Raw genomic sequence first — 26175 nt, forward strand, 5'->3', positions numbered from 1 at the left:
GGACCTAGATCTAGAGCAGGCTCAGGTTCGCAATCTGGTGGTCGCCACATGAACACATGTCCACAGCAGGAGGAAGTGGATTCAGCCGAGCTCCCTGGCACTCAGAGGACTGCTGGTGAAGAGGCATCTGTGAGGCCCAAGTCAGGTGACGAGCCTCTGGATTCGGCCTTCCAACCCATCGTGGAGAGTCAGCAGAAGGCAGGGGAACATCACCCAGAGCTGTTGGAAGCCCTCAACAGACTGCCACGCGAGTCGGAGGAGTGCGTCCGCCTGCTCTCTGATGAAGTGGTGCCCACATGTGCGCGTATGGAGATCTCCATGGGAAGGATGGCGGACGTCATGAAGACCCTGATCCAGCAGAACATGTAGATGCGCACAGGCCTGCACTCCATTGTGGTAGCCATGGGTGAGTTCCTGCAGTGGCAACATGAGAGGGAAACGGGGCACCTTGATGTCCCTCCAGGTGCTCCTTCCTGTCAAAGAATCAGGCTGGGGCCCTCGGGCATCCGAAGGGAGGGCCCCTGGGTCATCCACTCAGGAGTCACAGAGGTTGTGCTCTCCTTCTGAATCTCCTTTGCCTGTGACCCCCTCAGCCTCGTGCTCTGTCACTTCAGAAGGAGCAGCTGGCCCACAGGAGGACAGCCAAAGCAAGCCGGGCCCTCAAGGCCTTGCTTTACAGAGGACCTATGCCAAAGTCATCAGAGGCAACTGGGCCAACCATTGCACAGGCTGTCTCCACCCCTGCTGCAGATGTCAGGGCAGCACCTAGAAGTGGTAGGCCTAGAAAAGTTAAGAAATTCTGATCACCGTTGGTTGCACGGATGAACACATTTCATCACTTTATAATCTGAAAATATATTCACTTTCACTGAATAATATGTAATGATGTCTTTCAGCTTCATTGACAGGCTTCACGAGTCCCCCCCCCCCCTGCCCCCAGCTAGCAGTTCAGCTGCAGGCACGTCCACGAGTGATTCTGGAGGGAGAGGTTTGTGTGTGTGTGGCAGACAGAGCCTTGTGCAAGCACTCTGCCATGCATGCGGATCCTTCCCACATCACACTCATCTCAATGTCCTGAGATTGTTGCCTTCTGGAGTTCACTTTCAGTTGTACTCTTGAGCTGACCTGTATCTCTGCACACCCACTGATCACACTCCCATGCAGCACCTCTTCTCGCCCACCACGACTCTCGTTTCACTTTCAATTTAGCAGGCATGGTGCATCTAACATTTTTCTTCAGGTCCTCTGTTCTTTCCCCTTCACCAGTCATCCATTTCATTACCCCCATTACTGTCACCGCCCCCCCCCCACCCCTCTCCCCGCCCACAGCATCACCTTCCACCTCCCCACCGCCACCTACCAGCCACAATGCTTTTCTTTTAGGGATGTCCAGGTGAACGGGCATGTTCCCTTCTTCCCAAAAATCCCACCCCCATCCACAGTCATCTCCCCGATCTGCTCCTTCTCACCTCAGGGTTCGTGTCTGCCTCCGAGTCCCCGGCAATCACCCTCGCTGTCTCTTCTACTGATACCGTCACACCCTCACCCTACCGCCTTACCCTGCCCTTAGTCATTCTCTCCTACCATGCCCACCCTCAGTTCACTCCCCAGGAGGCAGTCATAGACTCAACAGAGCCCTTTCTTACAAGTTCACCTGGACATCCTCCCCTCCAGACTTTTTTCCCTCTTGGGACTCCTTCCTCTCTTGGAACTCCTTCCTCTCTTGGAACTCCTTCCTCTCTTGGAACTCCTTCCATTCCCCTGGACTCCTTCCCCACTCTGGACTCCTTCCCCACACCTGGACTCTCCCCTTCCTTGGAACTCCTTCTCCCCCGTGAACTGCCCCCCGCCCCCCAGACTCCCCCGTTAGTCATTCCTCCTTCCCAACTCCTTCCTCCACCCTTACTTCTTCCTCCATCTTTACTCCTTCCCCTCTCTGGACTCCTTCCTCCCTCCAAACTCTATCCGTTACACCTTCCTCCCCCCTTACACCTACCTCCCCAGTTGCCACTTTCTCCCCCGTTACTCACTCCTCCCCGTAGCCCCTCCCTCCACAGCCTCACCTCCCCCCAGAGACCTTTGCTCCCCATCCAAACCTCACCCAAACGACACCTTCGTTCCCCCGTCCCAACCTCACGCCCCCAACACACCTTCCTCTCCCATTCAAACCTAGACCTTCCTCTCCCACCCCCTGGTACATCTTCCGGTCCCAAACATGGCTGGACCTTCCTCTCCACCCCCTCGATGATCATCCATTGTGAGCAGACCCTTAATGGTGACTTTGCACCTTCCATGCGCTGCTTCACAGCAGAGCCATGTCCATGAGAATCCACCCAGCATGCCATGGACTTCCCATTGCTGTCAGGCTCCAGCATCTTCTACTCCTCAGATATCCATGATGTGAGCAAGGCCCCGATGGTAAGTCCTGATTTCTGCATGTGACACTTGTCAAGACATGTTCTGCACTGGCGTGTTTTCCTGCCGATGTGTCTGGATGATTGAGCGTGGGGGGAATGATTCCAGCGAGCTGGGCTTATAACGAGATGCAGATGTATTACAATGAGGTTCCTGACGTTTGACAACAGGAAACATGGCTCGGCATTGACGGGCAGAGCAGACAGTTGTAAACTGGTTTCATGCACACCTACTCAGGTTCACACACACACACACACACACACACAAATAGGTTGAAAGTGGGAGGATAGATTAAGTGATATTTTAAAGTCTAATAAATATTACAATTAAAAGGATCTTATAAGCTGATAACTTGAATGGATCCAGGCCGGGGTCAATGGTGGTCGAGGCAGTTTACAGATGTTGATGGTCGATTTCTTCCAGAGACAACTACTGCTAAGTTGATGTTTTAAAATCTCTGCCTGTGGTGCGTGGACAGTCAAACAACAGACAGGGCTCAAGCTTGCTCAAATAGCAGAGAGAGAGAGAGACTGTCCACTTGGGGACAGGATAGGAGGGATAGGAAACAGAGAGCAATGGTTAATGGGTATTTTTCAGGCTGGAAGAAGGTTTGTAGTGGAGTTCCCCAGGGGTTGGTATTGGGACCCTTGCTTTTCCTGATAAATATAAATGATCTAAATTTTGGTGTGCAGGGGGCAATTTCAAAGTTTGCAGATGATACAAAACTTGGGAGAATTGTAAACTGAGGAGGACAGTGTAGAACTTCAAAAGGACATTGACACATTGGTGGAGTGGGCAGATAAGTGGCAGATGAAGTTCAATGCAGAGAAGTGTGAAGTGATACACTTTGGTACAAAGAACATGGAGAGACAGTATAAAATAAAGTATACTATTTTACAGGGTGTGCAGGAGCAGAGAGATCTAGGTGTATATGTACATAAGTCATTAAAGGTGGCAGGACAGGTAGAGGGAGCTGTTTTTAAAGCATATTGTATTCTAGGCCTCATTAATATGGGCATAGAGTACAAGAGCAGGGACATTATGATGAACTTGCATAAGGCACTGGTTAGACATCAGCTGGAGTATTATATACAGTTCTGGGCACCACACTACCAGAAGGATGTGAATGCACTCGAGAGAGTGCAGAAGAGGTTTACGAGAATGGTTCCAGGAATGAGACACTTCAGTTATGAGGAAAGATTGGAGAAGTTGGGAATGTTTTCCTTGAAGAGGAGAAGGCTGAGAGGAGACCTGATAGAAGTTTTCAAACTCATGAGGGGTTTGGACAGATTAGATAGGGAGAAACTGTTCCCACTCGTAAACAGATCGAGAACCAGCGGGCACAGTTTTAAAGTGTTTTGCAAAAGAAGCAAGTGTGAGGTGAGAAAAAACTTTTTCACACAGCGAGTAGTTAGGGTTTAGAATGCACTGCCTGGAAGTGTGGTGGAGGCAGGTTCATTTGAGGCATTCAAGAGGGCATCGGATGATTATTTAAATAGAAACAATGTGCAAGGTTACAGGGAAAAGGCAGGAGACTGGCATTAAGTTAAAATGCTCAGAGAGCCAGTGCAGATACGATGGGATGAATGACCTCCTCGTACACCGTAACAACTCTGTGATTCTGGGGACTTTCTGTTTGTTTCTAGACTGGCTTGTTTCTCCCTGATTCTTGGAGTAATAAGATTTGTTATCTTGAGTCAGTTTCGATCATGTGACCACATGATCAATACTTCTATTTTCTACATAAATGATTCAACGTTAGAAGCCATCGGTACACAATGGGGATGCATGGTGGCTGTTCTCGCCGACTTATGATAAACTGGTTTATCTTTGTTATAGGCTTGGAGACATTGCCTCTGGGATTCCATGGATTTTGAGTTTTGCTAAGGGCACACACAATAGGAGGTGTAAATCCAAAAAGTAGTTTTGTCTAAGTGTATCCATTCTAAGCAGGGCACCCCACACATGGTCATTTAATTAAGAACTTTCTGGAAACCTGAGACAATTCTGAGTTTGTGCAGAAATGACAGAAGTCACCTCACTTTCGGCCACTTGCTTAGCTGCTGTGTCTCTTAAAACTCAATAAAGTGGTAAACGCATAAAGTCATTTTAGATATAAAGCATGGCTTTGCAACGTTATCACTCTCTGACAGGTAGCTTACCAACTGACCTCTGCCTGCAATGCTCAAATCAGAGGTTTGATAAAATACCCACCACTCACCACTCTCTTGGCAACAGCACTCAAAAAGCCCGACACCATCTAATGACAAAGCAGTCCAATTGATTGAGGGAAGCACCATTACCACAGGAGCTGCAGCAATTCAAGAAGGCTTACCATCGCCTTCTCTGGGTAATCGGGGAAGGCAATAATTGTCAGTTTTGGAGTCACCCACATCACATTGATCTAGAACTTCCAGTAACGTGTAACCAACCAGTTACACCAATATTTTATTGGGAATCTGATTGAAATATGCTGGAATAAAACAGGTGGAAATCAGCATAACCTATTGGGGCTTGATGGTAGCAGTGAATTTGCGCCATGTTCCTTCTTTGTTTCTCTGCATGAATATTAAAATTCAAGCCATAATTTTTGTATATTTGACACAACATGCTTAAGAATATATAATCATTCAAGCTTTTCATTTATTAATGCAAATCCTTCTGACGCTATAAAGATACATTCAAAGATGTAGAGAATGCATTGAAGGTCTCACTGAAGTGTATTAGACACTTAACATCATCCCCATAAAACACTAACAATATGTTAGTAGGCCCCATTGCAGCTAACATTTTAGGTCTAAATTAGCAGTCTATTCAGAACTGGAGTAAGTTGAGGAAATTTGCATGTGCTACATTTTCTCATGTGAGATGGAGCTTTGTTATTGAGCAGCAGAAGTCTCTCAAAATTGGCGTAAAAGATCTAGGAAATTCTAACATAGCATAAAAATGTGCAGAAGCCATTGTGACCCAAATTTCCTTCACTTCCTTCACTGTTAAAATAGCATTACGCCACATTTATGTTGATGTTTCTGGACAAGTTTTGAGGAAGCTCCAACCCATATATTTTATATATTACATTCCTTGCTTCTTATTCAGAACAATCTGATCAGAAGTCGAAAGTACAATGGCTTCCTGGTGCACTAGGTATAAATTCTTAGAAATTATGATGTATTTTGTGCAATGTTGACCACAGTTTTCAATATAGAAATGGAGCAGTTCCAGCTAGCACACATAAAGTAGAAATGATCAATCATATATTTTAACAATTTCACAAACTCACTCGGACACTACAAGATTGTTTTTTTTCCCCCTGCAATGAATCATGGAAACAGATGGTCCCAGAACATCTAAAGCCTCACAGTTGTCCCTGTCACTGCCTATAATTTGTTATACTGCAGCTATGATCTGATGCCAGTGGAAAAGTATTATTGCCTGACACGACCTTACAACAGCAAGGCGATCACTCAAAAGCTCTTTTTCCAATAAACAAAAGCAAAATAACCAGAGGATGGCATAAAGTTTTCCTTCCTTTGGCTTCAGAAGAAAACAGCAAATCAGAAATCACCCTCTGAAAGACACCCGAACTAGAAGATGTAAAAATGTTGCTGTCTCACCATTGAAGGACATGACAACAGAGCAGATCTTTCATGATGAATGTTGTAAGGTTTTCTTTAATTCATTCATGGGATGTGGCGTCACTGGCTAGGCCAGCATTTATTGCCCATCCCTAATTGCCCTTGTTCAGAGGGCATTTAAGAGTCAGTCACGCTGCTGTGGGTCTGGAGTCACATGTAGGCCAGACCAGGTAAGGACGGCAGATTTCCTTCCCTAAAGGACATTAGTGAACCAGATGGGTTTTTACGACAATTGGCAATGGTTTCATGGTCATAATCAGACATTTAATTTCAGGGCCTGAATTTTTCCTGCATCGGGTGGGCTTGGCGGGAGCAGACGGAGATGGTCACGGAGCCTGACTGCTGCCCTTGATCGGCTCTGCACTGCCATTGTATGCGAGCGGTACTGCGAGTGCTACCTGTGCGGGCTGGGGGGAGGAGGGAGAGCTAGTTCCAGCGCTCTTTTGCGCACATGCGCGAAAGGGTGCTTCAATCTCCCTGAGGCATGGAGCTGTCTCAGGGAGATTGAAGTGGTTTTAAAAATTTTTTTAAAGACATGAGATGGGATGTGTTTTTATTTTTCATAGAAACTTTTTATTTAAGTAGGAAAAGCTTTAAGAAACCTCATCCTGCTTGTGGATGAGGTTTCCTAAAATAACATAAAGGCTGCTTGGCCTTTTCGCCTGCCCGCCAACCGTAAGGTTGGACGGGCAGCATAAACTTGACATTTGCTACTTCATTAATGGCCTTAACAAGCCTATCACTTATCGGCGGGCATGCAGCCGACTCTGGCGTGCGCCCACCAAACGAAACATCGCGCTGACAGTCGGGACGCACGCCCAACGTCATCGCGTGTCGGGCCCACCCCCACACACCGACTGAAAAATTCTGGCCTTGATTTTTATTGAATTCAAATTTCACCATCTGCTGTGGCAGGATTTGAACCCCAGTCCCCAGACTAATAGTCCAGTGAAAATACAACTATACCACCATCTCCACTTGCAATATGACCTACATGCGTTTAAGCAAAATGCCTCCACTTCTCCACAGAGCTTTGGTACCAGCCACTTTGAGAAGTCAAAATTAAAATGTACATGAAAACATGAAGAGGAAAACACATCCATATGAAAATGACTAATGGCACTAGCAAATCTGCAAAGCTGCTCTCTATTGGAAGCATATGCCCCCACCATTACTGGAGTGAACAGTTCATGACTAATCAGTACAGTCAAAATCATTGATAAATTCCTAATTTGCATCAGAGTTTAAAAATCACATGAAGGTAAACAACCTGAGCAACATAAGCCCAATTAATAGAAAATTGTACTATGGTCATCACTCCAGGAAACGTGGCACCTATTGCAAATTGACACCTCAGCAATGTCACACTGATACAGGGTATATATCACGGGTGTTGTCAACGAGTAAATACAAGAATTGCTAAACTAAGGGATTCACAGACGGTACAGGTATTAAATCCATCAGAAACCTGCTCAAGTGCTTGATCATCCCCAAAACCTGACGTAATTCAGGAATGTTCCTGAGGGTTGGAATTTCTAATAATTTCTCTCTATCTGGTTTATTTTTATTTACATTGATAAAATATCCAAAATATTCCCTCTTATGCTTACTTAGCTTGCACTTGGGAATTCAGAAGTATCAAATAGCTGCAATAACAGAAAAAAAAACCTGACCTCCTCCTCCTTCTGCCCTCTCCTCAGCCATCTGTTTCAGCTGTTAATGTCAGCCATCTTTTGATGCAGACCAAGTTTATTTTTTGCCTTCAAATTCCTTTCAGTTAATTACCTTTGCAGATCCTTCTTCGTCTTTCACATTCAGCCCGTAGGAAATATCATCCCACATTTTCGAAGCAACTGATATTTTGAGGCTTTCATGCACAACATTGAATGCAAGTTGTACAACCAGCAAATAAAACCAATGTTCAGGGTAAAAAAATTCTTCTGCATTTCTCATTTAGACCAACATGGTGGGAAGAATGTACAAGATTCACATCGCCGAGTTTCTCAAACTTCTTAGTACAGAATTTTGCACATTTTCGTCCTAGGGAGAACTGCATTAATCTGTGCCAGTCAATCCTTATCTTGGAGAAAGAAAGTGTCAAGTCACCATCATTTAAGTGTGCCTTTCCCCCCTCATCAGATGGATTTTTATTACTGCTGCTATTATTTTATTATAGCTATTTTTTTATCCGCATCTTACCCCGAGGGCTTCAGTGTTAAGCTTCCACCTTTAAATTGACAGTTGGCTAATCATCAGGCATTTTCATTTCATTTACAATTTAGTTATAACTTAGAACTGAAAACTCATATAAACATATTGATCTGACTGACAGAATCTCAAAAACAGTTTCTGAGCACACGTGTTTTTCAATGAAATCATTGTATCTGTGTGAGTATATACATATATAGGTGCGCTTTGAATGTGTGTTGATACAAACAACGAGAAAAGTTGAATTTCAGGAAGAAAATTCCTTTTGAATTTTTAGTTTAAACCAGCACATTGGGCAAAATGTGCAAAATTTTGTTGGCTGCCAGGGCTTAGTTCCCAAACCTTCTTATGGCTGAATTTTACACATTAATTCCTATGGAGAACTGCATTAATCTGTGCTTGTCTTGTAAGTATTAAATCAATCTGCTTACAGATCTGACATGCTTTAAGCTCTTGGTTTTCAAATGGTTGTCGCTCTGGGGTTACTGCAAATAATCCTCGGCAGGTTATTAAGCTTTTAAATCTGCAGCCAGGAGAACTGCTGTTAGTGATATTAGGGAATGAATGTTTGACATATTCCTATGACATTACTTTGTAAGCTATTTTATGGATTCTTTTTAAATGTGTTAACATCTCCACTAACATAGCAGACAGAGGAATGTTATGCACGTTCGTTTGTTCACTAATAATCTCAACAGTAATTTCTGGGTTTAGGGACTGTGTTTTTCACCCATGGACCATAGATTGGCAGTCACCCCAGCCCAGAGGCCTCCACAGCATTACAGATTTCAATTGTACTCGGTAACTGACTTGTGAATGGATGCCGAACAATTTTTAACAGTTGTTTGCTTCACTTCTTTGCCTAATACTTTGAATTGCTGTTATTTACCCCCAAGTGTCTTTTGTGTTACATCAAACCGGACTTATTTTTAAAAGATTTGCACTTATAATATTACACCACAGGTTTTTATACATCTTGATATAGTTCCCTTAATGTAGCATAGGTTTAATTTTTTCCGTTTTTGATTTTAGTGCAATGAGGCTTTTATTCGATTCTACAGGGTCAATTTGATAGAATTCTAGTTTAATGTTTAATATATTTAGTTGATCAGCTGCAGGTTATTTTTTAAGTTTTTTGGAAAACGTATAGGTAATTGTTATGGGACAAATCCCACTTGGAGTCTGGAATAAGCTGAAGCCAGAAAGTCTTTATTACAAGCATGCAGGGGAGAGCCTTCAACAAACAGAAGTCCCTCAAAGATTTTCAATTACAACGGATTCACTTATACAGCAGGTTCAGGAGGAAGTGTCCCTTTGTATGATCATATTTGTGTCCCTTTGTATAATCACATTTGTGTCCTGTACACACAGATAACACATCCAGAGAGGGGAAAAACAAGTCAAACTCTATGAACTCTGGTAACCCTTCACTTCCCACATCAGCACTCATCAACATTTGAGTGTTACCACAAGGAGATCTTTCTGGATTTCCCAGGTGCCAGTGGTAATTCGAATGGGAGCGCATGTTTTCCATACAAACCTTTATCTCTGTCCTGCCTCTACACTGTAACTCTGGCCCTACTAGTTCTGAAGCAAACTTTTTTGTTTGGATGTCATCACAATTCAAGACAAAATTAGTAAAAAAAAAATGTTTTTTTCTCTCGATAAATTTACATTTTATTGCTTTGATGCTCTTTTAAAAGATTCATAATAGTGGTTTAAAAATATACTGCACTGTTTTGATGACACAGGAGCTAAATTAAATGTTGGAATTATTTGGCAGGTTTTCTGTAACTTTAAAGAGACATGAGCATTGCCTTGAAGCAGGAATGACATTATAACTGCAGTCAAATCAAGGTTAATTCATGACTTGATATTGGGAGTGATATCCCACCTTGAACATAGAGGGGAGAATTTTCTCCCTGTCTGGGAGGGGGGCTGGGCGGGAGCGGGCGTGGGATGCGCAGCCGATGGTTGCCTGCAATCGGCTGCGTGTCGCCATTTTACCATGCCAGTCGATTACAGCCCACCCAGCGTGATGTGCACTCAGAAGCCCTGAGCGCTCCCTGTGCGGGCAGTGGGGGGAGTAGGCTGAGTTGGGGCCTGTGCTCTTTCACACATGCACGCGAAAGAGCGCAGAAGCCTCCCTGAGGCACAGAGCTGATTTTTAAAAATTTAAGTAAAGAATTAAAAAAAATGTTAAGACATGTCCCCTCGTGTGACAGTGTCACATGAGCTGAGCTGGGACATGTCTATGAATGTCTTAAAGATTTTTACTGAAGTTTAAAAACCTTCATGAAACATCATCCCGTCTGTGGATGAGGTCGCCCCGCTCCCACATGCCGACTTGAAGATTCTGGCCATAGTTTCACACCTCATCATGCACTTATTCTGCAACTGACCAGCGCAAATCTCATGTTCTCGACATTAATTACAAGTATATAAAGTGCACAGCTGGAATGCCTTTAAGCTTCAAACGGGGAAAAAATGGGATAGTTTGAGTTGATGGCTGATGTGCAGAGTTCTGTGCGTGTTAAAGTTACTGGCACAAAGCCAAAAGGAGTGCAGGGGGGCGAGAAAGGGGCCCTAAATTTAATATCATTGCGTCCGAAATGTATTTTGAAATGTGGGCCGCGTGCTCTTTTCCAGTCGGAGCGGTAAATTACATTAGTTGAAAGCTTTACAAAGATTTCCTAGCCCTAGCTGGTATTTTCAGGTCTTCAGCATAGCCACGGAAATTGTGTTTTTAGCCGAGGGGGAAGTAGTTGGAACACCTCCCTTGGCTCCAGACACAATTGTGTGGGCTGCTGACAGGAGACTGATGGCACTTGCAGATGGCCTGATGAGGCCCAAGGTAGAACTTAACACGTCAGAATCGAGCCCTGTTTGAGGCGCCAAGGAATTTAGGCCACACAGATCCCAGCTTTTTGAAAACGTTCTTGGTTGCTTTCCTGGGTTAAATTTTTTCTAACGTTTTTCAGGCATTTCATAGTCATTCAGTCAAGAGTAGTTCAGTTCTGAAAATCTCAACAGTGCTGTTATTTTTATTGGTTCTCATTTCCACCCAATTCGCTCAACATATTGTGTGTGTCATGATTTATTTTTATGGATCCATTGTTCTTTTGAATAGATTATATCTGGCCAACAATTTTGCTTGGAGGTCATTTAGCTTCTCACGGTTTGATTAATATTAGTGTGTGCAATAAAATTACTTCACTTCACAGAACATTAGCAAACACCTGTAGGCAATTAGAAGCAAATGTCTCCATCTCGCCACTTGAGCACTCAAAACCACTTAAAAAATATGTGAACGTATGGTGCACAACGGTTATTTAAATAGTCATGCTCAATAAATACCCCCTAAAAACCCTCCATCAATGTCTGGCTGCTGATGTGTTTGAATTGTATCAACTTCAGTATATGATCATCAACTAAAGGAACCTGTGTCAGGTGTAAATATATCTTAAAATTGTCAAATTTTGTTTAAAACAGACAAAATATACTCATTTCATTTCTGAATTGAAATAAACCAGTGATAAAAACAAAAAACTATTGCGGATGCTGGAAATCCAAAACAAAAGCAGAATTACCTGGAAAAACTCAGCAGGTCTGGCAGCATCGGCGGAGAAGAAAAGAGTTGACGTTTCGAGTCCACATGACCCTTCGGCAGAACCAGTGATGTGGGCCAGGACCTTTATGTCGGCGAGTGGGGAGGCGGGGCCTGCTCGCTGGCGCATAAAATAACGCAGGATGGCATCTGGCGGAACTCCCGACGTCACCCGGCGTCATTTCCATTTTCAGGTCGGCGGGGGCGCAGCCAAATCAGCTGTGCGCCCGCCGAACTGTTAAAGGCCTATTGAGGCCATTTAAAAAGTAATTGAGATAATTAATAGACCTGCCCGTCCAACCTTAAGGTTGGTGGGCAGGCCAGGAGCCCTGGCGGGCTTCAGAAAAAACATGAAACCTCATCCACGGATGGGTTTTTAAAATTTTAATAAATGTATGCTTTAAAGTGATGGACATGTCCCAACTCATGTGACAGTGTCACATGAGGGGACATGTCAGGGAAATGTTATTTTTGCATCTTCACCATTTTAAAATTTGGTGCCGATCTCCCTGAGGCAGCACTTAGCCGCAGGGAGATGAGTGCGCTCTTTCACGCACATGCGCAAAAGAGCACACTTTCGGCTCAAGGAATCTCCCCCTGCCCACACAGGGAGCACATAGTGCTTCCTGGTGGTCATCACGCTGGGCGGGCAAATTAAGGCCCGCCCATGTAAAATAGTGGTGCGCCCACAATCGGGATTACCGATTGGAGGTGCGCCCGATCCTGCACTTCCCCCCTGATGGAAGGAAAATTCTTCCTGTGGTGTTCTGTCTGCATCTCTCCTTCTCATCAGTCTGATTGTTCCTATATTTGAGGCCACTTTAATAACTCACCAATATGGATTGACTTCACAAATATGTTATATGGATGCAGTCAACAAATGTGTATCTTATGGCGAATTCTGACTATGATAGCACACAGAATCTGCCAATTTTGTGTTTTTTGAGCTTTTATTCCTCTGTAGGGAGCAAAGATAAGGATCAAAGGCTGAATCTTTCCATTATGTACAAAAAGCAATCAGAAAATCAGATTCATATGGGTTTTTGAAATAAAAGCAGAAAACGCTGGAAAAATAGTCACAGAGACTTGAAACATAGGGGCAGAATTTTATGGTTGATGTGTGGGTGGCGGAGCCCGTACATCAGTGCTTAAAATGTTGTGCGGTGACATCGCGCGAGCGTCCCGATGTCAGCGCGCGGCATCGCCATATTTCGGTCGGCGGGCGCACACAGCAGCGGGACGTTCGCCCGCCATTAATTAACAATCTCGTTAAGGCCCTTAACTTGCCAATTGTCGAGGATTTTGAGGGGCCCGTGCGAACTTCGGGTCGGCGCACGGGCCCAACGGGCAGGCGGGTAGGAGATTTTTTAATAAAAGTCGTGCACTGGGATATGTGGACTCAGAGGGGTTGTTCATGTTTTCCACGACGTTTTAATTGCTGAAAGTGTTTTAAAGTTGCCTGTTTGATTGTTAGCAGTTCACGTCGATTTCCAAGAGCTTTTTGTGTAATTTGAAACCAGTCTGCAGAAAGTGATCTTTCCCGGGCCTGCAGCTTTCCGGAGGCCTCCATTTAGCCTGGGGATATGGGTTCTGACCTCTCCACTGGAGGCAGCTCCTCTGAGGAGGAAGGGAGGGATAGAATAAGGAGGAGGCCAGGACTGGACAATCAGCCTCCAGGGGAGCCACCTTTGGGAGGTCAGGCGCAGGCACAAGGGGCGCAGGGCCAAGAGGTTGTCCAAGATGCAAGGGGCCGCAGAAGACGCCACTATCCTGCTGCCAGGGTATACAGGCGGCGAAGCAGCTACCTTAGTATGACTGACGTATAGTGCCAAAGGAGGCTCTGACTCTCAAGGGAGACAGTCAGCTATATCTGTCAGATGATAGGCCCTGAGATCTCTCCTAATAGTGTGGGTGGACACCCCATGCCAGTGGCTCTGAAGCTCACAGTTGCCCTTCACTTCTGTGCCTCTGGCTCCTTCCAGGGCTTAGTGGGTGATCTTTGCGGTGTCTCCCAATCAGCTGTCCACACTTGTGTCAAGCAGGTTACAGATGCTCTGTTCAGACAGGTATCCACTTTCATCCACTTCCACTGCGACCAGACAAGTCAGGCACAGCGAGCCAGAGGCTTCGCGGCCATTGCTGGCTTCCCCCATGTCCAGGGTGCTATAGACTGCACACATGTGGCCATCAAGGTGCCAGCGGGTGAGCTCGGTGCCTTCGTCAACAGGAAGGGCTTCCACTCCATGAACGTGCAGATAGTGTGTGATCACAGGATGCTGATTCTACAAGTCTGTGCAAGGTACCCAGGCAGCTCCCATGACGCCTACATCCTCAGACACTCCCAGGTGCCGGGTCTCTTCAGTGCTCCGGTTCGGCTGGATGGTTGGCTGCTGGGTGACAAGGGCTATCCTCTCAGAAGATGGCTCATGACGCCTCTCCACCATCCAAGAACAGAAGCTGAGGAATGTGACAATAGGAGCCAGGGCACCACAAGGGCTGTGGTGGAGAGAACCATCGGTCTTCTCAAGATGCGCTTCCGGTGCCTGGACTGCTCAAGGGGCGCACTCCAGTACCCACCAGATCGCGTCTCTGTGATAGTGGTAGCATGCTGCGCTCTGCACAATCTTGCGCTGGAAAGGGGGGAGGCAGTTGACAATGAAGACCTTGACGCCCTGGATGAAGCTGCACATGATGAATCCAGCAGTGGCTCAGAGGATGAGGAAGCACAGGGCGATGATGAGGGGCAGCACGCCGACCCGCTACTACACCAATGAGGCAGGGACACCCGGGACAATTTAATCCAACAAACCTTCAGCAAGCTCCACACGCATGGATCAGCAGGAGCAGCATTGCCTGGCACTTCCACACGTGGCATTTAGGTGCCACATCTTCCACCTTATCAGCTGCAACTAAGGGCTTAGTACAGAAACATCAATGTCCAATCAAACACTCATGATATGTCTGTGAAAAAGAAAAATGCAGCACAAAGGAAACACCCTCAGCCATGGTCAGAAAAGTGGACTTTATTATGTCCAAAGTATAACAGAGATTTCTCCATTGCAAACATAAGTATTTTGTTCCCTATTCTAAGGCCAACACAAAATCACCATTGACATACCCGTTGAGTGCCTAATGTGCCTTATGCTTACGTTTGCGGGTGCTACGTCTTGGTGCCGCCCCATCGCTCGGAGTGACTTGTGAGACAGCCTGCTGACTCTGCTGTCCTGTTGGCCTCGGTGACCTAGGCGGGCGTCCTGTGGCCCGTGGAGCCTGTAATGGCCCCGCCTGGGAGGGAGTGGCCAGTTCCAGAACTGGCACCTCTCCAGTTGTCGCAGCCTCAACGGAACTAACGTTGACTGGCAGAGGGGCAGAGGAACTGCTGCCCTCACCTGGAGCGCCCTGAGAGGAGCTCGCAGCGACGACAGGCGGCGGCTGCACCAACGTGAGGTCACATTGGACCTCCCTGCTCACTGCAGATGCATGGGCACTGAGCACCGACGCTTGGTGCCCACAACATCTCCCACATTGGGAATGACCACCCGTGGCCAGTACGGCTGTGAGGGCTTGCAGGTCAGAGCGTAACCCAATCAGGAGATTCTCCATCCGATTGAACCCCCTCTCCGTGAGAGTCGCCAATCTCTCAGTGGAGGAAGCCTGAAGCTCTGTCCTGAGTTTCATGCCTTCACGTGCACTCTGCCTGGATTCCTCCATCGCAGAGACCAACTGAAGCACACCCTCATGCAACCCTCCCAGATGCAAACACACTTCCTGCCGCTTGTCCTGCAGCTGCTGCATTGGTCACAATTCCAGATGCACCTCATCAGTGCCGGACTCAGCATGTGCCTTGTCCCCTGCTGCTGGCACCATCGGCACTCTCTGTCCCTACTATCTCCTCCAGCGATTGTGAAATGCCCTCTCCACTGTGACCCAGGGCACTAGCGAATGTTAAATTCCCCACCGAAGTGTTTGTGTCTGTGCTGGTGCCTGGCTGGCTGAAATGATGCGCCGCAAGTTACACGTGTTGGCCCTCAGGTATGGAGGGGGTGCTGCGGTGTCTATGGGCATGGCCGTGTGGTGGTGATGCTGAAATTAACAACAAGGACAGTGCATCAGTTAGCGTACAGTCAGTTCAACCTTTCATCCCTTTCCCCCCCAGCCTCATAAGTCGCTCACCCTTCAAGACCCGAAGGAGACGAACATTGGTGGGGTGGGAAAGAGTCAAGAGGAGCCCCAAACATTAGACGCACATGCAGACAGGCTGGTCAGATGGCCTCAGGAATGCCACATGGCCTGTTATGTGCCATTGGAGTGGGGAGAGTGCAGAGCTACCTGACCTGGATGAATGCTGGCCTGGATAGTTGCGGTGCTGAGGAAACATCGCAAACACTTGCGACATTTGCCATGGATCACAGGAGATTGACAGGTCACATTATTGACCTTCATACCGTTAGGAGGGGCATAGACCGAGTGGGCAGAAGGCAACATTTCCCCTTGGCGCAGGGATGAGTAACGTGGTGGCATTTATTTCAGTTGAGTGCCATGAGGTTCACAGCTGAGGTGCTGAGGACCTTTTGGACAAAGTAATGTGGGGCGCACTGGCTGAAAGGATGCAGGAGGTCCCAAAGATGAAATAAGTCTTTGGCTGTGCAGCAGCGATCCAATGGCATGTTAGACCATGGTGATAGTGTTCACAAATGGGATAAGGTGACTTTGGAAGGTGGTGGAGACGCAAATCCTCAAGGGACCGAGGGACCTTTGTGTATGACCCACACGTCAGAGTGTCTCAGTCTGTGATTGAGCAGTGTTGAGGCATTAACGATTGCAGCAACCATCAGTGGTTTGGATGATGTGCAGACAGAATGGATGGGACTGTGGACCTCAAATACCTGCCCGCTGGACCCCAGCCTCGCCGCCCCCGGCCGCCCTGTCTGCCTGCCTCCCCCCCAGCTCCATGGCCTGCTCCTCAAATGTGGTGAGGTGCTGGAGCAGAGCGCGCCCACCACCAGTCCCCTGGTGCTCCCGCTGATTGTGTTGACTTTTTGCCTGCAGAACAGAGAAGAGGATTTATTGGGGCTGATCGCTCATGTAGTCTGCATGCACACGCCACACCCCAACCACAGTGGCCCATCTGAGGCCTCCAGTGGCTCCTGTCCACACTACTGGTGATCAGTCCCCAGAAGATAGTACGGCTGGTCCCAACCCCCTCCCCCAAAGGACACCTTGGACACATTCGGCGTCCATCACTTTGAATAGCACACGGGTCTTAGCGCCCATGGCAAGGAGGCGCAACTAGGTGCGGTGCCGATGCTAGCAGATGGCACTTGGCCACCACACCTTGAGGCACCCCTTCCACCATCTCATCACCATCAATATGACATGTGTTGGAGTTCTGAGTATGTGTCTAGCTGCCTCCCCTGCAGGTTGCCCCCAGACTAATCAAATGCCACAAACACCAGCATATGCTGCGGGGAGAACCCATCTTCTCCTCAACCACTAAGGCTAATGTAAGCATGGTCAGTCCCCGTTTGCCCACCTAGCATGTGCCAAATGCCCAATGCAATAATGACAGCAAGACGCGGGGGGAGGGGCTCAAAGGCTAAGGCTGCCTTCTGGGTCAAATGGCCAAGGCCGACATGGTACTCACCCTTCCAGAGCCCAGCAAATCTTTGAATCTCTTGTGGCACTGGGTGCCAGTGCACTGCACATCATCATGGGCACTCACAGCGTCACCAACTTCCTCCCTCGCCTGCTTGGTGACATGGGGGGCCCTCCTCCTTCCATCATCCGGATACAATACATCCCAACAGCTGGAAACCTCTTGAAGGAGGACAGCAAGGCATGCATCGGAGAATCGAGGGGCACAGTGGGCCCCCGGTGGCCTCTCCTGCAGCCTGTCCCCCTCCTCCTGCTCATGCTCCTGTGGAACCACAGCTGCCTCTCTCTCTCCCCGAGTGGCCATGATGCACTGCCTCAAGCAGGCTGCCCGGCCACTCTTTAAACAGGCTGCTGGCTCCCTATTGGAACCGGCGGTCTGAGGCCGCCCCCTCCCGCGACTATTTTCCCGTTCTCCACGTGAATCGCTAACCCGCTGGGCCGGCGTTAATTGGCCCGCCCGCGGAAAATAGAGGCGCGGCCCATTTCAGCGGCAGCAATTGGCTGCCCGCCCGTCAAAGGCAAAATTCTGGCCATCTGTTTCTCTCTCCACAGATGCTGCCAGATCTGCTGAGTTTTTCCAGCATTTTCTCTTTTTATTTCAGATTTCCAGCATCTGCAGTATTTTGCTTTCACAATATAGGTTTTCGTTTGAATTCCAAGAGGAAATTGGTCCTCATTGTGCTCATTTTTGAGGCACATAATCGGAGCAAAATAGAGCAATTTTGCAGCGCTAAGTCCCATACACGAAGGGCAGAATTTTACGGCAGTGGGATTTTATATTCCCGCTGAAGTCAATGGGGTCTATAATGGCTCGTCACATTTTACAGCCCCGTCCCCGCTGAAACAGGGCAGTAAAATTCTACCCACAAAGTACACCTGGTTTGGTCATGCAGGTTTTGAGGCCTCTTTGGTCGTCGCCTTAAACAGCGGTTAGGCCCCTTGAATGTGTTAATGAGGAGTCAAGTTCCTGTTCTAGGACTGATATCATATTGGTCTACCCTGGGTGGGCCTGCTCTGCCGAGCCTTTGCTGGAGTAGATGCAGCCTGTTGAGCAATCACCACCAAAAAGGGGCAGCTTTCTCCTTTAAAACAATGTCATACGAGGCAAGAAGGAGCATGAGTGCTATGCAAATCCTAGGACCACTACCCACGTTCAATAAACTATCACGCCATTCCGTTTCCCCTCCCAGCACTTAGCTGACGGACACAAGCAGCTGCACGGATTTGAAGGATGGCATTCACCTACGGCCAGGAATTCAATTTTGATCAGGCTGATCTCTTTTGACTTTGAAATCATTCCCCACACCCAGCTGGCATTGGAAACCAGCAAAAGAACGATTTTGACCCTCTGCCACACTTTACATCCCCCTCCCAAATATTTGCTCACATATAAACTCTGTGCCCACAATCTGATTATTATCAAATAAAGCACTTTGCCAATAATATCTAATTTTACCAAAAAAACCCACCGTTCTCAAAATCTTCTGGTTTTTTTTGTGTCCCTGCTGTAAGACTGTTGTACGTGAGGACAATGCACCCGATGTGGACACTGTTCAGGACAGAGGGAAAATGATGAGCTATCAGCAAATGATATGGCAAAGGGAAGATGGAGGACAAGGGTTTCCTTTTATTCTCACCTGACAACATACTATTTAACAAACAAAAGACAACATAAACCATTATCTTATTTTCAGAAAATTTAAAACATCATTGTTTAACATGACAATGTGCTAGAAATAATGTGTTACTGCTGATTACTTTCATTTTAGGCTTCTCAAATTTCTGCTGGACTTTTATTTTTTTAGAAATGTCAGTGGATGAGTATTGCAATGCCCAGAGACAGTTGCTTTTGGTGTCTGACTGGATACCTTATTTGGAGATGTAGGGCCCAACAAGGAAGCTGTGGCAAAGTTTTCTTTTCTGGGCTAGTTATTTATGTTATTTGCAGTAATACCCTATGTGTGGTAGATCTTACACCCATTTATGCTCCGTAGGGTGGAAAGACTAGCCTTACACAGAACTTAAAAAGGTAGAAAGTAATTGTTAGATATATTTTATCCTGTATAGTTAGTGATATCAGCTGACAAATACTTTCATCTCACTTCTGCCAGCCCACCTTGCCACTCACTCTCCTCTGTGGCCACCCCTGGCCCTACTTGATCACGAAAATTGCGTTTGATAGAGCCCCTTTATATCGAGGTAGGTCTGCCGAGTTGGGAAATTTCCCGACTCGAGTTATGCGCCACAGTAGCGAAAATCTGACCCTATAATCTCAAAAACTGATGGACAGATCTCAGCAAAACCTGCTACACAGGTGGGGTACGGCCCAAGGAAGAACTGATCAATTTTTGGCAAAGCTGCAGATCCGGACCTGAATCCTGGGACTTTTTTTTAAGGATCTGTTAAGATTGGGAGATAATTGACATTTTTAAAAAACGATACTGTGGGTTGTTTTATTTAGAATGTTGCCGATTGTTTTGGAATGTTATGGAATCTCTCAGTTGCTGTGGTGAAACTTGTTGCAGAAATAAAAATGTTAGCAGAGTTTTCAGAGCAGGTTTTTGGATATGTTTTGACCTGAAGACACCTCAGTTAGTTGGAAGCTCTTAATAAAAAGATTTCTTCTTTCAACTTTGTAGTTACAGAGCATCAACCAGGCAGGGAAAATCCTCAAGGAAGAGCTGCGTAATTGTAATAACATCGAGTTAACATGGTATGTTGGAGGTATGCGCTTACTGAATGCCCTGTGCACTTGTTTGAAGTTTCCTTTGAAGTTTTTTTTTGTTACAGCTTATTAGCGGTATCCCTTTAAGAAGGAGACACTTATTACCTCATTTAAATATTTTATTTAAAACCTGTCATCATTGACTTACATAAAATTTAAATATAGCCCAAAAGCACCACAATCTTCATTGAGTTTTGCTATCAACTAGATACACGTATAAATGAAAAATGAATATGTATATTGGGAACTGAAAATTCTAAAATGGGAGATCATTAAGGCTACATTTTATTTTTGCTCTGATTTAACCATGTTTTGTGTTGAAAACAAAAAAAAATATTCATCTCTCTAATTTAGCGGCGTAAAACCTGAAAAGTTCATGCCCTATTATATCTGAACTGCATCCACATCTGCAACACATTTAGCCTGTTTACGATGGCATCATATTGGCCACTGATAATGCTAAACTTGCTTCTCTTAAGTCCATTCAGGTAGATAAAAATAGAATTCGAGCATTACTTCAGAATAATTATCTTGAATCAATGACGAACAGTCCCAGACGTCACTGCAGGAGTTCCTCTGGGCCCACCCATCTTCAGTTGCTTCATCGATGACCTTCCCTCCAACGTAAGGTCAAAAGTGCGGATGTTCGCTGATGATTGTACAATGTTCAGCACCATTCATGACTCCTCAGATACTGAAGCTGTCTGCGCCCATGCAGCAAGACCTGGACAACATTCAGGCATGGGCTGAAAAGTGGCAAATAACATTTGCACCACACAAATGCCAGGCAACGACTATCTCCAATAAGAGAGAATCCAACCATCTCCCTTTGACCTTTAATGGCATTACCATCGTTGAACCCCCTACTATCAACATTCTGGGGTTACCAGTGATCAGAAACTTAACTGCACCAGCCATATAAATAGTGTGGCTACAAGAGCAGGTCAGAGGCTGGGAATTCTGCAGAGGGTAACCCACCTCCTGACTCCCCAAAGCCTCTCCACCATCTTCAAGGCACAAACCAGGAGTGTGATGGAATACTCTCCACTTGCTTCGTTGAGTGCAGCTTCCACAACACTCAAGAAGCTCGACATCATCCAGTAGCCCGCTTGATTGGCACCCTATCCACCACAATAAACATTCACTCCCTCCACCACTAACGCACAGTGCCTGCAATGTGTACCATACTACAGGATGCACAGCAGCAACTTACCAAGGCTCCTTCAACAGCACCTTCCAAACCTGAAACCTCTATCACCTAGTAGGACAAGGGCAGCAGATGCCTGGGGACACCACCATCTGCAAGTTCCCCTCCAAACCACACATTGTCCTGACTTGGAACTATATCACTGTTCCTTCACTGTGACTAGGTCAAAATCCTGGAACTCCATCCCTAACAGCACTGTGGGTGTACCTACAACACATGGACTGAAGTGGTTCAAGAAGGTGGCTCATGACAACCTTCCCGAGGGCAATCGAGGATGTTCAATAAAAATGTTGACCTAGTCAGTTATGCCCACATCCCGTGAAAGAATTTTAAAAATCGTCCTGATTTAAACACATTTAGTGCTGAAAACAAACAAAACAAATATCTTATTTAGTAGACTAAAATCTAAAAGTTCATGTTCTATTACTTCCAACCTAGATCTACAAATCCAGCACATTTAGCCTGTTTCAGGTGGCTTTATCCTGCTATTGTTGGCATTGGCATTATTCTGCTATGAACACATTCTGCTATCTGACCTTTATGCCACATTAGCACCTGCCTTAGTCTCTAACTCAATCATTACCACCCTGTTTGTCATGTGCCCATGACATCTTTGTCATTTAATCTCTTCTGAGCTCCAACCTGTTGTAAAGCTTTGTTTGGTCTCTCACTAATTGGCCTTGCGACTTGTATGTTTAAACACAAACCATTTATTGTTGACCTATAATATGTGCATATCCCAGGTACTGCCATGCTGCCTCCATGATGGCTCCTTCCAGACCCTACTCCCATGTGACTACTACCATGTGACTCTATACATCAGACTGTTGGCGGTACTATTCCCCAGTCCCACATTAACCCTTGCTCTGCCGAACATCTTTATATCACAATGGCATGCTACTACCATATAAAACACAACCTATCCCTGACCTTTTATTTTGCTGCACCTGCTCCACACCCTCTCTTCAGCAGCATAAAGCCCATCACATTTCTACCTCTCTTCAGCTCTGAAGAAGAGTCATATGCACTCAGAATGTTTTGTTAACTCTGTTTCTCTCTCCACAGATGCTGCCAGACCTGTTGAGTTTCTCCCAGCATTTCCTGTTTTTATTTCAGATGGCATTAAGTTGGCCTGATAACTCTAATGTTGTGTTCTACTAAGTGCATGCGATTCTGGTAGATAAAAATAGATATTTGAGCATTACTTCAGAATAGTTATCTTCAATCAGTGATTAACAGAGAGAAAGATTTTGCACTCAAAGCAATGTATAGAACATCAAAGTAAAAGTGCCATGTGCAGAAATTCCAAACTGAAACTAGTTGCATTACAAAGTGAGACCAGTAGGTGGACCAATGAGTCCACACTTTGAGTCTGAATCAACTATTTGACTACAATGTTCTTAATATTACTTATTTGTTTTGGCAATTTCGATTTCCTTTGCTATCTAGTAAAGTTAACTCCCAATTTTTGCGATGAATTAATCACAAGCACTGAACGTGATATTCAAACTGGTAAATTTGCCAATAAACTAACAGGATTAAAATGATACCAATAATGACATTGGACTGAAAACTCATATGGCCCTGTTTGGGTCATGATTTGTGGTTTGCCAGTTCTGATCGAGGTGAACGGCATGCAAATTTGGTGCACCCAACTCATCTACATAATTGCCGGGTGTGGCTGAGGAGGTTCCATGCTGATTTCTTCTTCTTTGTGCTTTGAGCTGCCTCTGCGCTCAGCAAGGGGGCTGAGTAACATTCTGCATATATCACATGGTGCAGCCAGCCTGCTGTTCTTAAAGGCACACTGTCCCTCTGAAAGGGAAGCTGCATTGTGTAATGCTGGCAGAATTTAAATGGAAATTTAGATGGAAATTTGACCACTAGGGCAGAGGGAAGGTTCTGGGTTGACAGATGTGGCACTAGAGGTATTAATGGTGGGGCTGGGGAAGTACGATGGTCCCCTGGGGGAACCAGGACCTCAGAAGGAAGTGGGAAGAAGTTTCCGGGGAGGTCAATTCCTGCCGTCTGGATCTGAGGACCTGGCAGCCGTGCCACGAGGAGTGACCATCGGTGAATACACTTTCACACGATAACGCCTACTGACCGGTTCACTAACTTTCCGCGCTGCTTAATGCACCACACCCTCATTGTTCACCCATCATCACTCCCTGGCACTCAGGACTTGTTTCTGCCATTCAGTAACTCCACCTCACCCTCACACACCTAACAATGCTGCCAGCCTTACATCCACCCTTCACTGCCTCCATGTACCACCAGCTATTCAGCTGTGACAGGAACATCAAACAAACGCCGTGTGACACAATCACTGACACTCCACCAGCTCTCTTGCAGGACAAGGTGGCAAAATAGAAGGGAGCCGAGCAGACAGGTGGGAGCCCCATGGAAAAGTTTGCTCTCAGCATCATTTGGTTGGTGCCAGAGCTAGTGGTATCCAGCATTGCTGAGAACATTGAGGATGATGGTATGTTCCTGCTTTATGCCCCCTCTCAACTCCCAGTTCATCCACTAGCTGTTAAATAGCATGGTGAGCAAACCACAAATGGCGTAACCATGGGGAGAATTTTCTCCCCGTCGGGCGGGCCGGTCGGGAGCCGGCGCGGAGCCGATCGCCGCCCACGATAGGCTGTGCGCCGCCATTTTACGTGGGCAGCCCAACTAAGGCCCGCCCAGCATGACGCGGGGCCGGAAGCGCTCAGCACTACCTCTGCAGGCGGGGGGAGGAGGGAGAGTTGGGGTCTGCGCTCGTTCGCGCAAGCGCGGAGCTGCCTCAGGGAGGTTATATTCAATTTGAAACATCAAAATAAAAACAGTTAAAAATCATTTACACGTCCCCTCATGTGACAGCATCACATGAGCTGGGACATGTTTATCAAATGTTTAAAAAATATTTATTAATTTAATAAACCCTTCATGAAACCTCATCCCGCCCATGGATGAGGTTTCATAAAAAATGCGAAGGCCGCTTGGGCTCTTCGCCTGCCCGGCAACCTTAAGGTTGGACGGGCAGACCTTGACAATTAGGCTAATTCGTTTATTAATGGCCTTAACAGGCCTTTGACAGTTTGGCGGGCGTGTAGCCGACTCCAGTGCGCCCCTGCACAACGAACAGAAAATTCTGGCCCCCAGCCGTCATGCTTCCTACCCTATCCCATTCCCCTCACGCCAACCCTCCTTTTCTGAGGCCCTGCTTTCAGGCCTCAAGAACAGCCATTGCAGTCCCAGCAGGAAGAGCGGGAGCAATATAGACCACACTGGTGAAGAGGCCCCATCACTTGATGGGACACCTGCAGCCACCAGATCAGATACTGGCACTGGATGTAGCTTGGGGGGCTAATATGGAGTTGCAATCAGCACTTGGCGAATTGCCCAGGTGCAAGTAGGCTTCAGCCAGGCCAGGGGAAAAGGAAGGTTTATTTGCCAGCGTACCAGAGAGTGAGGTCAAGTTCTGTTGCAGAGGATTCAGATGAGAACCTTGACAGGGCAGCATAAAGGAGACTGCTGAATGGACGTGGACTGCAGTGGTTCAGGAAGGCAGCTCACCACCACCTTCTCAAAGGCAACTAGGGATGGGCAATAAATGTTGGCCTAGCCAGTGACACCCACATCCCGTGAATGAATAAAAAAAAAATGCACACCAAGATGCTCAGTGCATTGGCTGGCCTGCCAGGCAGCCTCCTGTCACTGTCAAAGATTATGGAGGAGTTTGGTGTCAACCTGGCAGACAGCATTGCCAGGGCTTGCCCTCTCCTCAGCCTCTGCCCCATCTTCCTGTCATGCTGTCACAGAGGCACTGCCACTACTGCCCCCGTAACTATTGCAGCCTTTGTGTGAACAGGCCAGCTGCTCCTCCGCCATCGCTGTGAGGACCTAGCAACACTGGAAAATCCAGGAACTCACCACAGCACCTCCAATAGATCCAAATAGTCTACAATAGCTGAAGTTCTCAGAAATGGCCTTGTCTACAATTGAGTTTTCCGGCACTTTATGGAACACTAGTAGGGCCCATTTTGCAGCTTCAGACTGTTTGATATGTTTGGTTGTTGACAAATCCGTTTTCAGGAACTACATGGGCCAAGTTTGGTATCCTGGTATCACATCAGCCAGTTGAGCAGTGCACATCAGAATAGTGTGCATTCACAGCATGGCATGCTAGGAACTGTTAACTTTTCAACTCCTTGAAACATGGGGATCAACCACAACCAACATGGTGAGTATGTTGAGTTTAATCAGAGTTTAAGATGGGATATGCATTTGTTATACAACAAAAATACATGACTGCGACCAGTGTTGAGTAATAGTCCAGATCTGGCAAGACAGGCAACATGTTCAAACAGGTCTTCTTCTTTACCTTTCTCTCTTCTCCTCAGTGCCTTGCTTCTTCTCCAAATCTTCTCAATTAACCAAGAATCTTAGACCAAATTTAGCATGGATCCATTCTTGAGAATTCTCCATTTCATCGCACACTGCATTGAAACATTTGGTTACAGACAGGGGAGCGAAGCAAAGCGGAACTCCTTTATTTTCTCGCTATCTCTCCATAAGCAGAAGTGTTTTAATTTTTTGAAAACGGCTGTGACGTCTTTCCCCAAATCCTGGCTTGTGACGTCAATTTTAAAACGACTCGCAGCAAACTCTCTTTAGGTTAAATCAGAAGCATTCAACCCCAGGAGAATGGTCGCAACTTCATGCACACACACAA

The sequence above is a fragment of the Cetorhinus maximus genome, chromosome 4 (assembly GCF_964194155.1).
Source record: "Cetorhinus maximus chromosome 4, sCetMax3.hap1.1, whole genome shotgun sequence".
Taxonomy (NCBI): Eukaryota; Metazoa; Chordata; class Chondrichthyes; order Lamniformes; family Cetorhinidae; genus Cetorhinus; species Cetorhinus maximus.